This window comes from Mus pahari, chromosome 11 (genome assembly GCF_900095145.1).
Source record: "Mus pahari chromosome 11, PAHARI_EIJ_v1.1, whole genome shotgun sequence".
In the NCBI taxonomy this organism is placed as follows: Eukaryota; Metazoa; Chordata; class Mammalia; order Rodentia; family Muridae; genus Mus; species Mus pahari.
In genome coordinates this window covers 75,706,619-75,719,123 of record NC_034600.1, presented here as the reverse complement: position 1 = coordinate 75,719,123, position 12,505 = coordinate 75,706,619, and positions in this window count along the sequence as shown.

Genomic DNA, 12,505 nt, shown 5'->3' with positions numbered 1-12,505 from the left:
AAGTACACTGTAGCTGTCTTCAGACACTCCAGAAGAGGGCGTCAGATCTTGTTACGGATGGTTATGAGCCACCATGTGGTTGCTGGGATTTGAACTCCGCACCTTCGGAAGAGCAGTCGGGTGCTCTTACCCACTGAGCCATCTCACCAGCCCTGTTGTCTATCTTTTTAACACAAGATCTCTCTTTGTATCTCTGAAAGACCTGGTCAATATGTAGCCCAGGCTGGCCTCGAACTTACCTTTATGCTTCTGCCTGTGCCTCCCATATCCACCTCACCAGGCCTGGAGAGTTCATTTGAAAAGTTTGTGTTTTAAGAACTCAACTTGGTTTGCTCTCTAGATGTTCAGCTGAGTGGTCTCAGAAATGCTCGGGTGCTGGAACTGTTGTCCAGTGGTAGTAGCATATTCAGGAGGGAGGATCTCAAGATGACAGGATGCAGAAGCAGCCAGTCACATCTGCAGTCACATCTGTAGAGAGGGAGTGGACGACCTCATGCCTACTTGACTCCATTTCTCCTCTTGTATACCACATGAACCCAGGAAGTGGTGTTGCCTACTTCTGGGTTGGGTTTTCTCATCTCAGTTAATGGAATGAAGACATTCCCCACAGACATCCCCGCAGACCAGCCTGAACTAGAGCATCCCTAGGAGACCCTTCCCAGACGAAGCTTGATTGTGTCAAGTTGAGCGAACTATCTCAGATGGCATCACCGAGTTAGTCCTCAGAGTACTGGGGCTACTGTCACTGTTGTCTCTTGTATGGGTTTAGCCAGAGGGTCTAGGTACATCATAGCACAAGCTGGTCACAAAAATGATCCTCCTGCCTCAGCTCCCCAGATGCTGGGATGGCAGGTGTGCTGAGACGGTGACCATGAGATGAAGCGGCTGCAGGAGCTTCTCTTCACCACACTGCAACACAGCCAGGAAGACCCTGGCCAGGAATGCCAGCGTCCAGAACGAGAAACCAAACAAACCTCTCTAGTAATGGACTAGTGTGGGGAGCTTTGTCACACTAGTGACACAGAAAATGACAAACCCAGAGTTAGCAGTGGACACGGAGCTGAATTTCAGTCAGTGCTTACTGATGGGGACACACTGTCAGGAGATTGGAAAGGCTGCCACGCCTGACTGTTTTCTGTCCCCCAGTGGTTTTCTGTGGCTGCTGCAACAGATTAACACCTCAACATTCTGGTTGGAAATGAGGGATTTACACTCACACTACCTGAGGGTCCTTATCAAAAGCAGGCTATTGGTGGCTACACTCCCTGTGAAGGAGGGTGAGGGCTCAGTGCCAGGTGGCGGGGCTTCCCACCTCAGCCTCTGTTGTAGTCACTTGACCTTTCAGTATTTTCCCTGGCCATGGAGGTTAGCAGAATGATCCTGTCATCCTTTAAACAATATTTTTTATTGCATGTGTGTGTGCGCGTGCATTTGGACACGCACATGCTCAGACATTAAGGAACAAACATGAGTCAGTTCCTTCCACTAGGTAGGTTCTGAGGATGGAACTTGAGCTGTCAGGCTCCAAGGCAAGAGCCGTTATCCACTGAGTAATGTCTCTGGCCCTATCTCTTGATTACTCTCTTTCTAAAGACCACAATCATGGGATGCAGGGGTCAGGATATATCCACATCTCTGTGAGGGATACCCTTCAATATATCACCCCCCCCCCTTAACTAAAACCTTTCAGGAAAATGGCTAGCTTCCTCTCTTCCTCCATCGCTGGACCACTCATAAGCCCTGCCTATTGGAGATCCCTCTGACATATGCCAATAGACATGGTGTCTGAGTGCACCAGGTCACTCCATCTTCTGTCCCTTCTAAAATGGGCTTGTTTCTCACGGACTCGGCTTCAGGGAATGTGCTAAAAATATAGCCAGGATTACTTCAGTCAGGAACAGTAAGATAGCAGAAGTGACTGTGGGAAAATACAGAGTTCTAGATACAGGAGGCACATCACCCACACGGGGCCACAGGGACTTTGAGGAAGCAGGAGAAAGAAAGCTGTGATCTGGACCAGTATCATTCCTCAGTGACGGTTTCCCAAGAGAGAGGTGACCAGGGCATGAGAAGGAAAGTTTGGGATGGGGTGGGGGAGGGGGTCTTACACAAGCTGATGGCTCATGTAAGCAAGTTTATTAAGAGATGCAGCATCTTACAGTTTTCCTGGAAAAAAAAAAAAAGGTCATTGTCAGCAAAAGCTATTATACAATGGGACAAAGTCAGCAAGCAGCTAATCAATGTTGCACAAAGGGAACACAGGATACCTACCTCAAGGGCACAGGGACCAAGTACACAGCAGCCTTGGGACTGAGGACCATAACACCGTACGGTGGGAAGAGTGAGGATCTCAGGATCCAAAGCCACAGCCCCGCCAGGGCCCTGTCCCCAGCCATTCCTGGCCTTACCTGGTTGTAGTCCTTTCTCCACACATCAGGGCCTCAGGAAAAGCCCAGGACCGATTTCAGTAGGCTCTGGGATTCAAGCTGGTCCCTAGGGCATGTGGTCCCTGGAGCTTCATGGTTGGAAGGCAGGGACGGCAGGCTGGTCTCCAAACTCCTGGTACAGAAGATAGATGGAGTGGGGTGCATGCCGGTGGTCCCCCACTTGGAGGTGGAGGCAGGAGGATTCTGAGTTCCAGGCCTGCTGGGCTGGATACTGAAACCTGGCTGGGGAGGAGGAGGTAAGAAAATGGAGAAGTTTATGCAGGGAGGAGAGAGCTCTCCATGTCATGGCCTCCCAGGAGCCTGGAGCTCCTTCATGCTGGAGTCTGGTCAGGTCTGTCGCTTTACAGAGGACCCCGCAACCTGGCCCACTAGAAGGCTGCCAATATGGCCATGAGAGTTTGGCAGAGGTAGCCTCATTCTGTGGCTTTTGGGGGTCTGAGGGCCAAATGGGCCCCTTTCGAGCCAGGGGCACAGGCTAAGCAATGCCTCCAGAGCCAGGGGCACAGGCTACGCAGTGCCTCCAGAGCCAGGGGCACAGGCAACGCAGTGCCTCCAGAGCCAGGGGCACAGGCTACGCAGTGCCTCCAGAGCCAGAGCCAGCCCCTGAGCCAGCGCGTGGGTGCGGTCTGTTTGGCAGAATTTGAATGATACTTGATTCCATCTGTCTTGTCCAGAGCTGACTGTGTGGGTAACACAAACCCATTGCCCTTCCTCACTGAGGCTGCCCACAGGTCTCAGAACTGCTGGCCAGTCAGGCTGGCTCAGGTCCGCTTGGAACGCTAGATCTCTGGGCTTGAGAAGGCGGATTGGGATAGGGGTTTTTGTAGACCCAAGTACATACCAACCAATAGCCTCCAAGGTGAAATTCTGAACAAGGAGGCACTTACGTTATATTTAAAGAACAACAATGGGGGCTGGAGAGATGGCTCAATGGTTAAAAGCATGGACTGCTCTTCCAGAGGTATTGAGTTCAATTCCCAGCACCCACATGGTGGCTTACAACCATCTGTAATGGGATCTGATTCCCTCTTCTGGTGTGTCTGAAGCCAGCTACAGTGAATTCATATACATAAAATAAATAAATCTTTTTTAAAAAAAGAATGACAACAAAACAAAAAACACTAGCCAGGCATGGTAGTACATGCATTTAATCCTATCAGATCTCTGTGAGCTTGAGGCCAGCCTGGTCTACACAGTAAGACCCTATCTTAGAAAGAAAAAAAAAAAAAAAACTGAGAATGGTATTGGAGTAATAAGACACACCATGCATTGTGTGGTTAAGTCAGCCCTAGGATTTTGTGTCTCCTAACGGCCTTTGACTGTGGAGATGGGTCTTGGCAATGGTCTCCTCAGAGCTGGAAATCACATTCTATGACCGTTTGGCTTGGGCAGCCACAGCAATCTACCACAGCCTGGGTGGTGCCAACAAGGTCCCTGAGAGTGGGCAGGACTGGTTTTTCATGGTGCTGTGACTCTTCCTGGGTCGATGCCAACAAAAGTCTGTCTCCACCCCCAGATAGAACATGAGTTGACTACAGACCAAAGCATGGCTCCATCCAAGGTCAGCTTGGGGAACCAGTGAGGTTGCTGGGTTACCACAGGTGGTGGCTCAGGAAAGCTGCTCCCCGGAGCTCTCTGGCTGACTTTAAAGCAGAATGGTCAAAGTCGTCTTCCCCCAGCAATTATTATTATATAACTCTGAGGAGGGGCCTCCTGAGTCTTGTAAGTTTCAGGAGCTCCTGTACCTTACATGACTCACTTCCTGGGAATCTGGTAGGAGCCTCTCTCTTCACTCCAGGAGGGAAAGTTTCAATTTAATTGTTTACCTTGGTTTCCGGTGTGTCCTCTGTGCATCTCTGCCCTGATTTTCTCTCAACAAGAGTCATGCTGGATCAGGATCTATTGTGATGACCTCTTTTGCATGACACATCCTTTTAAAGCTCTTCTGTACACATATGGTCACAATTCTGGGGCACTTGGGGTTAGGACTCTCAACATATGATTCTGAAAAGGAGTACAAATGAACCAATATCACATTCCTTTGTTTTTAAGTCTCTCAAACTGTTTTGGCCTAACTTAGTGAGTTAGGTCATGAACTGCTAACAAAGAGACCTTACACTACACTGGTCTTGTCTAGTTCACACCTGAACACACATATCATCTCAAATGGTAAGCAGCGCTCAAGCCCTGTGAGTAAGTGCTTGTCAGCCGGGTTCAAGCTAGGTTTCGGGAACATTCTTTATGGTGGACTCTAGGTCTGAAGAAGGAAGAGGGGGAGGAGGGGGAGGAGGGGGAGGAGGAAGAGGAGGGGAAGGAAGAGGAAGAAAAGGAGGCGGGGGGGGGGGGGGGAGGAGGAAGAAGGGGAGGAGGAGGAGGGGAAGGAGGAAGAAGAGGAAGAGGGTACCTGTCTGCTGCACTCCTCCTAATGGGGGCCATTAGCTATCTCAGCAAGGATACAGGGAACCCCCCTCCCCCCACCTTGGGTCATCACATACATCAGAGTCACTCCTATGCTCTCTTCATCTCTCACTCAGTACTCTGTTAGCCCCCTCTGGCCCTGGCCTCTTAGCTCAGATCCAGCCCCCAGGTGTCCTGGTGTGCCAGCTACAAGCCTTGGGCTCCCAGTCGGGCTGAGCTTCCCCAGGGGTGGGAGATGATTGGTGGTGTTATTAGTAACGCATCAAGGAAGACACTTTCTGTGTGGGCTGTGCCACCAGACAGAAGAACTGGTGAGGTAGAAGCAGGTTCAAAACCCCAGGGAATCTCAGAATTGAGAACTGTAGGCGTGGAACCAACTCTCTGCCAAACTCTACCTGTCCTGGAGCATGTAACCATGGCACCCCACAGAGAGAACCATGACAACTGGTGACATAGCAAACACCTGGAGTTCTCCATGCTAATGAGTTATCTCGGCTTGCACGGAGTGTTTAGGCAATGAGCTTCCTTTCCTGGGCATTCCTTCCTGAAAAAGGTGTTTAATTCCTGAGTAAGGCGTACGCATTTACATTCCCACGAATAAAAACAGTTTGGGCAAGCAAAGACGTCCTCTTTCATCAAGGAGCGCTGCAGAAGGTGGGGGGACTTCATCGTAAAAACCTGTGCCTAAATTTCCCAGAGAAGGCCTTCTCTCTTCTAGCCCCTGTACTCTCAGCACTCACTTGGAACCACATCGGATTCCGCCCCTTCCTAGGCTCAGCCATCCCCTTCCTGCCTGGCTTGTCAGGGAAGGGCAGACCCTTGGACCACCATTCTTTACTCCCCGTGGTCCCCAGTGGTGTTTAGGTATACAGGAGATTAAGAACCACAGGATCTGTCCCAGAACTTGCTGTTTCTTGACCGGAAGAACACAGACTGGGACCCCATCAGGACTCTGTTCTGCCTCCCCTGAGCAACTTGCCAGTGGCACTTGAGCACCCGAGTGGTGAGGGAGGCACACAGCCTGGGAACTTTCTGCCCCATTTTTGTCTAGGAGCTTCAGGAAGCTTCTCCTAGCACCTAATTCAGGTCCTGTGCCTTTCTAAGCCAAAAGTAGATGGCTTCCTCTTAGTGCACCTGGCTCTCAGTCCTGGAGTGCTCAGCTGTCCCTCCTTACGAGCACACCTTCCCTTCACGTGGTGCTGACTTTAACACTTCTCTGACAAGCCAGGGCATCTATATGCTCCATGCCTGCAGTCACTTCTTGTTAAGCAGCCGTAGGAAGCTCGACTTTCAGTCAGATGAGTAACTACCTTGGGCAGTGTGTGCACAAAAATGGCTTAATTACCAGCTGCTATGTTGCAACTGTCATAGCTCACTCAACAGCTGGATAGAACCAACTGACTAAGCAAGGTGTGTTTAAATAAGGCTTCTCTAGCAGGAGGTCACACCTTTGCTTCAGGAAGCTGGGATCTGTGGGGTTTGCTTCAGGAAGCTGGGATCTGTGGGGACCTGGACAGACACTATAGATTCTCTGAGGAGCCAGGATCTACTGACATGTGGGACAGGGGAAGGGAGGCAGGCACCCCATCTGGATTAACACCATGGGGGCAAAGAGATTTTTTTTCAGCTAAAGTCTGATAATGATGAACCTCTACACCAGAATATTTCAGCCCTCAAATTTGAAAAGCATGGAGCTAAGGCTTATGTATGGCTTGTATTTGTTCACTGAGCGCTGAGTGTTGGAAGCTGGATCCTTAGGATCCTAGTGTTGGGAGATATTAGAGTTTAAGAGATGGCACCTATGGGATAATGGGGAGATGGCTCAGGGATCAAGAACAATTGCTGCTTTTGCAGAAAATCAATTTAGATCTCAGTACTCATTCTGAGAAGCTGAACAACCAATAATTCCAACTCCAAGGGATGAGAAGTCGTCCTGTGGACTCTGAGGGTACCTGCACTTACTCTTGTGTGTATGTACCCCCCTCACATATACATGTGATTAAAAATAAAAATAAATCTTTAAAAAAGTAATGTGTTAGAGCCCAACTGAAGTCCACTGGGTCACTGGGACTCCCCTCTCAGAAAGGATTATGGATAATTATTCTGAGACCCTATACTGGTTTTCACAAGGTGAGTAGTTTCGAGAGCGAGCCTGACCCAAGAACATCTCTCCTGTGAGGGTCTCCGCAAACACTGACCAGGAGAATGTTGATCCATGAGAGGTGAGAAGGAAATCTGGCTGAGCACAGCTCAGTAGCTGGTGGTGTTGGTTCAAACTTTGAGAGTCATTATTTCAGGAATGTTCAGGCACAGCACAATTTGGGGGAAAGCTTTCCTGGTAATAATTAACTCAATCCTGTGTGGATGTTAAAGCTTAGACATGATTGTATATAAACTCCCTATGAAGTACACATGGCATCTTTCATAAATACAGGTTCTACAGATTGACAAGCTCATGATTAAGTGTCCATGGTATGGTCTTGGTTATACACTTAGTGCGAAGTTCACCAGGCTGTGTTAACCACCTCTGCTTCCATCCATCTGGGTAGAAAACAGGTTATACATCTCTCCCTTCGAAGAGACAACCCTGCCTGCTTACCATTCCTGGGTCCTCTAGTGCTTATATGGGAGCACAAGGACCTCTGTGCCTCTTAGACTCTGGCTCATCTGTTGATGTGATTTCTCCCTTCCTATGTGCTCCTGCCTCTACATCCTCACCAGAGTCGGTCTTCTGTCAGGGCTACCACATGGTCCTTGAACTTCCAAACCTGTGAGCTAAAGAAATCCCTTTATCTTTATAAAGCTATCCTGCTTCATGTATTTTACTGTAGCAACTATAACAGAAATGGACAAATACATGAGTTTGAAAAACATCTGCTTAATATCCCGAAGTTGTAGTTAGCAATGAGGAATTGGAAAAGCCAGAAGTGATGTGTGTGTGTGTGGGGGGGGGGGGTTGTTGGGGTGAGGGTTACAGTTTGTGTGTGTGTGTGGGGGGGTGTTGGGGTGAGGGTTACAGTGTGTGTGGGGGGGGGTGTTGGGGTGAGGGTTACAGTGTGTGTGGGGGGGGGGTGTTGGGGTGAGGGTTACAGTTTGTGTGTGTGTGTGTGTGTGTGTGTGTGTGTGTGTGAGTGTGTGCATGTGTGCTTGTCCTTGCAGGCACATTAGAGGCTATGCTGACATTGATATCAGGTGTCACCCTAACTATGTCTCCACCTTGTTTTGGGGTAGGATTCCCCCCCTCCCCCGAGTCTGAAGCTCACTGCTTGGCTTTGCTGGGAGTCAGTAAGCCCCTGGGATCTACCCGTTTTCTTTCCCTCTAACGGTGGGAAGAGGCATGTGTGGGTATGTGTGGGCATGCGCAGCTGTTTCTATGTAAGTGTTGAGGATCCACGAGGTCTCATGTCTGCACAGTACGTACCTACTGAGCCACCTCCCCAGCTCTGTGTGTCTTCCAGATAGGGTCACACTGTAACCCAAGCTGAACTTTAAACCCAGGCAATCCTCTTTCCTCAGAGTGCTTAAGTGCTGGATTACAGGTGTGTGCCATCCATCCAGTGCAAATCCTCCCAAGGTCAGTCGTGTGCCTTTAGTGTTGCGTCCTCTTAAAATCTATTTCAGATGTCCTTGTCCCTGCAGTGGTGACCAATACATTATCGGTTTCAATCTAATTCTGTAGTTGGCTGGCCTGTCTGTCTGTCTTTCTGACTATGTGTAAGTACCTATATTTATCTATCTATCTATCTGTCTGTCTATCTATCTATCTATCTACCTACCCATCGTATCTATCCGTCTATCCATCCATCTACCTATCACTCTCTATCTACCTATCACATCTATCTATTCATCCATCTATCATATCTATCTATCTATCTATCTATCTATCTATCTATCTATCTATCTATCTGTCTACCCATCATCTATCTGATCTCTAAAGATAAATTGGGTTTTGTTCTCACCTACAGGCATTTATGGCATGTAAAACAACATCCCTGGGAGATTAGGGATGACTGGAAACATGTGATCCCCTCTTGTGGAGGAGTGCTAATGAGGAGGCCAGACCCAAGCTTTTGCTACAGAAATGATTTCGGTCCAATCACTCATTTAATTTCTGATCAGCTATTATTTCCTGGCACTTGCTAGCACACTTGTGAATTCTTGTAAAGTGAGAAAAATCTGACTTACAAATGGTTTTCAAATGTACTCAGATTTTTACCTCAATTTAGCAATTAATGGAGATGAATATATAAATTAATCATTTGAGCAGAATGACTCTGCTCCTTCAGTAATTTGTAGTCAATCAATCATTTCCAAAGGCCCGGAGACGCTTGCAGGGCTGAGTCCTCTGCCTTAGTGACTGAAGACTGAAATGGTCTCCAGATCCCCGGCGTTTTCTCCTACTCTACACAGCTGGCACTCCTTGACTGCAAAGGGACTCCTCAAAGGTCACTCAGAGGCAAGCCATATAAGAAGACCTCAGCTCTTCACAGCGAAGGCATGTGGGTTGAAACAACATTCGGACTTGTATGAAAATACTTCTATGGGCCAGATCCTGGGTCAAGAAAGAGCTTTGCATGCCACTGAGTTCTCACACTCAGAGATTCCTGTCACCACATTTTATGGATAGAGACACAGCTCCTTGTCTAAGTTCATTTGGTTAAAATGGGTGTGAGTGTATGACAAAAAACCTAGGAGTCCTGCCTTCAAAATCAAGGCTGGAGAGAAATGTGACTCTCAGGATGGGGCCAGTGACAGGGTGGGGTGGATGTTAATTTCTTGGTTCCCAATTGGAAGCGTGTGTAGAACATGGGCACTTGAATAGAATTTGAGAGGAAGATTTCTTGGAAGACAATTCTCCAAGTGTGTGGGAGATGTCTTGGTCTGTTTTCATTGCTATAACAGCACACATCAGGTTGCTTACAGAGCATGAAGATTTAACCCTATCACAGTTCTGGGCTCTGAGTTGGGGACTGGCTGCCTGTGGGGGCCTCTCCAGGGTCCTGAGGCTGCACAAGCCCTTGGCTGGGCTTCTTCCCTGTGCTGCTTATGGACACAGTGTTATGCATGGGGTTTGTACTTTGAATAGAATCACACATTAGTCTGGAAAAAGTTTCAAAGCATCTAAAGAAAATATAGACAGAGGAACAAAAGTTGATCGTTGGTTATGCAAAACTGTGTCTGTGAGGTATACAGAAATAGATTGCTCGTTCTGTGTGAACAGAGGCTGCCCATACAGCCTCACAGAATGTTTTGTAGCAGAAGACCTTACAGAGAGGTCTATCCTGGGCAACTTTCTCTGGCATCCTAGAGGGCAGATTTCTAGCAAGATGAAACAACACCCTCAGACTGTCCCCACAACCCAGGCATTAGGCTCCTTTCTCCCTCCTTGCCAGGAAGATGTCTCCTGTAGCCCATCTTCCAGTCCTTGAGGCAGTGTCTATTCTTTTTTATCTGTTCTTAGAATCTGCAGGATTCCCTATCTTCTACCAGCCAATCCTGCTATAGTTGCTATAGCGACCGAGTCTGTATTAAACTTTCCTTGTTCAAATCACTGAGTAGTTCCTTTCTCCTCGCTGGGTTCAGACTGACACACTGCCTGAAGACACACAACACACAGCTTGCAAAGATAGACTGCTCCATGAGCAGACAATACTGAGGGTACATGGCCAGAGCACAGGTCTTCAAGGTTGGAGACTGGCTTTACAGCTAAGTGTGGGGTTTAGGAGGTGAGAACCTCTCAATCTTTGCCCTCCTCTGTAGTCTGCAGAAGATAATGGCCTTCATGTAGATGGTGCAAAAAGCTAAGGTGCTGTAATGAAGCACATAGCTGATTCTGTCTCCGGAGACCCTTGGATGAGGGCTTCTTCATGATAGAGTGTCTATGCTCCGTGGGGTCCTCCAGGAGAGCTGACACCTCCATCCTCTTGGTTTGCCATCCTGAGACTGTCTCCCCTTTTCCTGGCTGCCATTCACAGGAAGAGGGAGCAGCCAGAAGAGGAAGAACACATCCTCATGTCTTGAGACCCAGACTTAGAAATGCTGCCTGCCACCTCCATTTGCCTCCCACTGGGGCTAGGAAGTAAAAGAGACCACACAGATAGGGAAGGCTTCAAAGGATACCCCAGTGACATACTCCAGTAGACCCCACCTCCTACAGGCCCCACCATCTCTCAGCAGCACCCGTGGACAGACTTTATCAAGGATCCAGGGCAGAGCTGGCAGACTACATGCCTCCCCGGGCACTCCCTGGGGCCTCGTTCTCCTGAAATTCAGCCCACCCTGGTCTTCCAGATGGGCACTGCGAACCTCCAGCTGCCTCCCCACCTCATGCACAGAAGTTCTGCGAAACTGACTCATGTTTTCTGAACGTTCAGCCATGGCTCCCTGTGCAAACACTCAGGAAACCTGAGCTCAGATTTCTCAAGTCCCAGATGGTTTCTAATTCGTGCCGTGGGAGGGAAACTGCATTCCCTAGCAGATGCACAGGGTCCGCTACTCCTCTCACCATCGCTTCCGACTTTTCAGTGTGGAAAGTTTCTCCCAGGCTCTAGCAGTCTTAATTCTAAAATGTTAAAACAGAATGTTGGGGTGTGCATGGATTTCCCATCAAGCCAAAGCCATTACCAAGCTGACTCTAGGTATGCCCCTCAACCCCTGTGGGGCTGAAGACTCATTGGTCTTTTTTACATCCTAGCTGTGAATTAAGTAGGCTTGCCCTGCCCCATGTTCTTGGAGCGTCCTCTGCCTCCAGGAGGAGAAAGGGTCTGCTCAGTCATAGAGCAGACCCCGAACCATGAACCACAACAAACCTCACTTCATTATTATTATTTTTAAAGATTTATTTATTTATTTTATGTATGTGAGTACACTGCGGCTGCACAGATGGTTGTGAGCCTTCATGTGGTTGTTGGGAATTGAACTCAAGACCTCTGCTAACTTCGGCCCTGCTTGCCCATATTTATTGTTATATGTAAGTGCACTGTATCTGTCTTCAGACACAACAGAAGAGGACCTCAGATCTCCTTATGGGTGATTATGTGGTTGCTGGAATTTAAACTCAAGACCTTCGGAAGAGTAGTCAGTGCTCTTACCCGCTGAGCCATCTCGCCAGCCCCCAAACCTCACTTTATAAATTGGTTATTTCAGGTGTTTTGTTCTAGTTGCAGGAAGGCGACTGACATGCCATCTATGGTACATCAGCGTTCCAGGCACCCTCGTAAGATTTTTGAAAATACTGATCTACCTAAGTCTCATAAATCTATCTTGACACAGAGTGTCATGGTCATTTGGAGCTGGAGAAATGAGGGCAGAATGTGATGGAGAACTGACTTAAAGCTACAAAGCTAGCCAGGAGCAGATTTGCAATTCAAAGTCAGACAATTTGGTTGCTGGAGCCCAGCAGGTTTTCTCTGTAGAACATCAAACAGGGAACAGTTTAAGGCTTGGCAGGACAGGTGTCCTGTACAACTATCACTCAGACATGGACAATGTGAAAATGGAAAGTGCGGGCTGGTGAGATGGCTCAGTGGGTAAGAGCACCTGACTGCTCTTCCAAAGGTCCGGAGTTCAAATCCCAGGTGGCTCAAAACCACCCGTAACCAGATCTGACACCCTCTTCTAGAGTGTCTGAAGACAGCTAC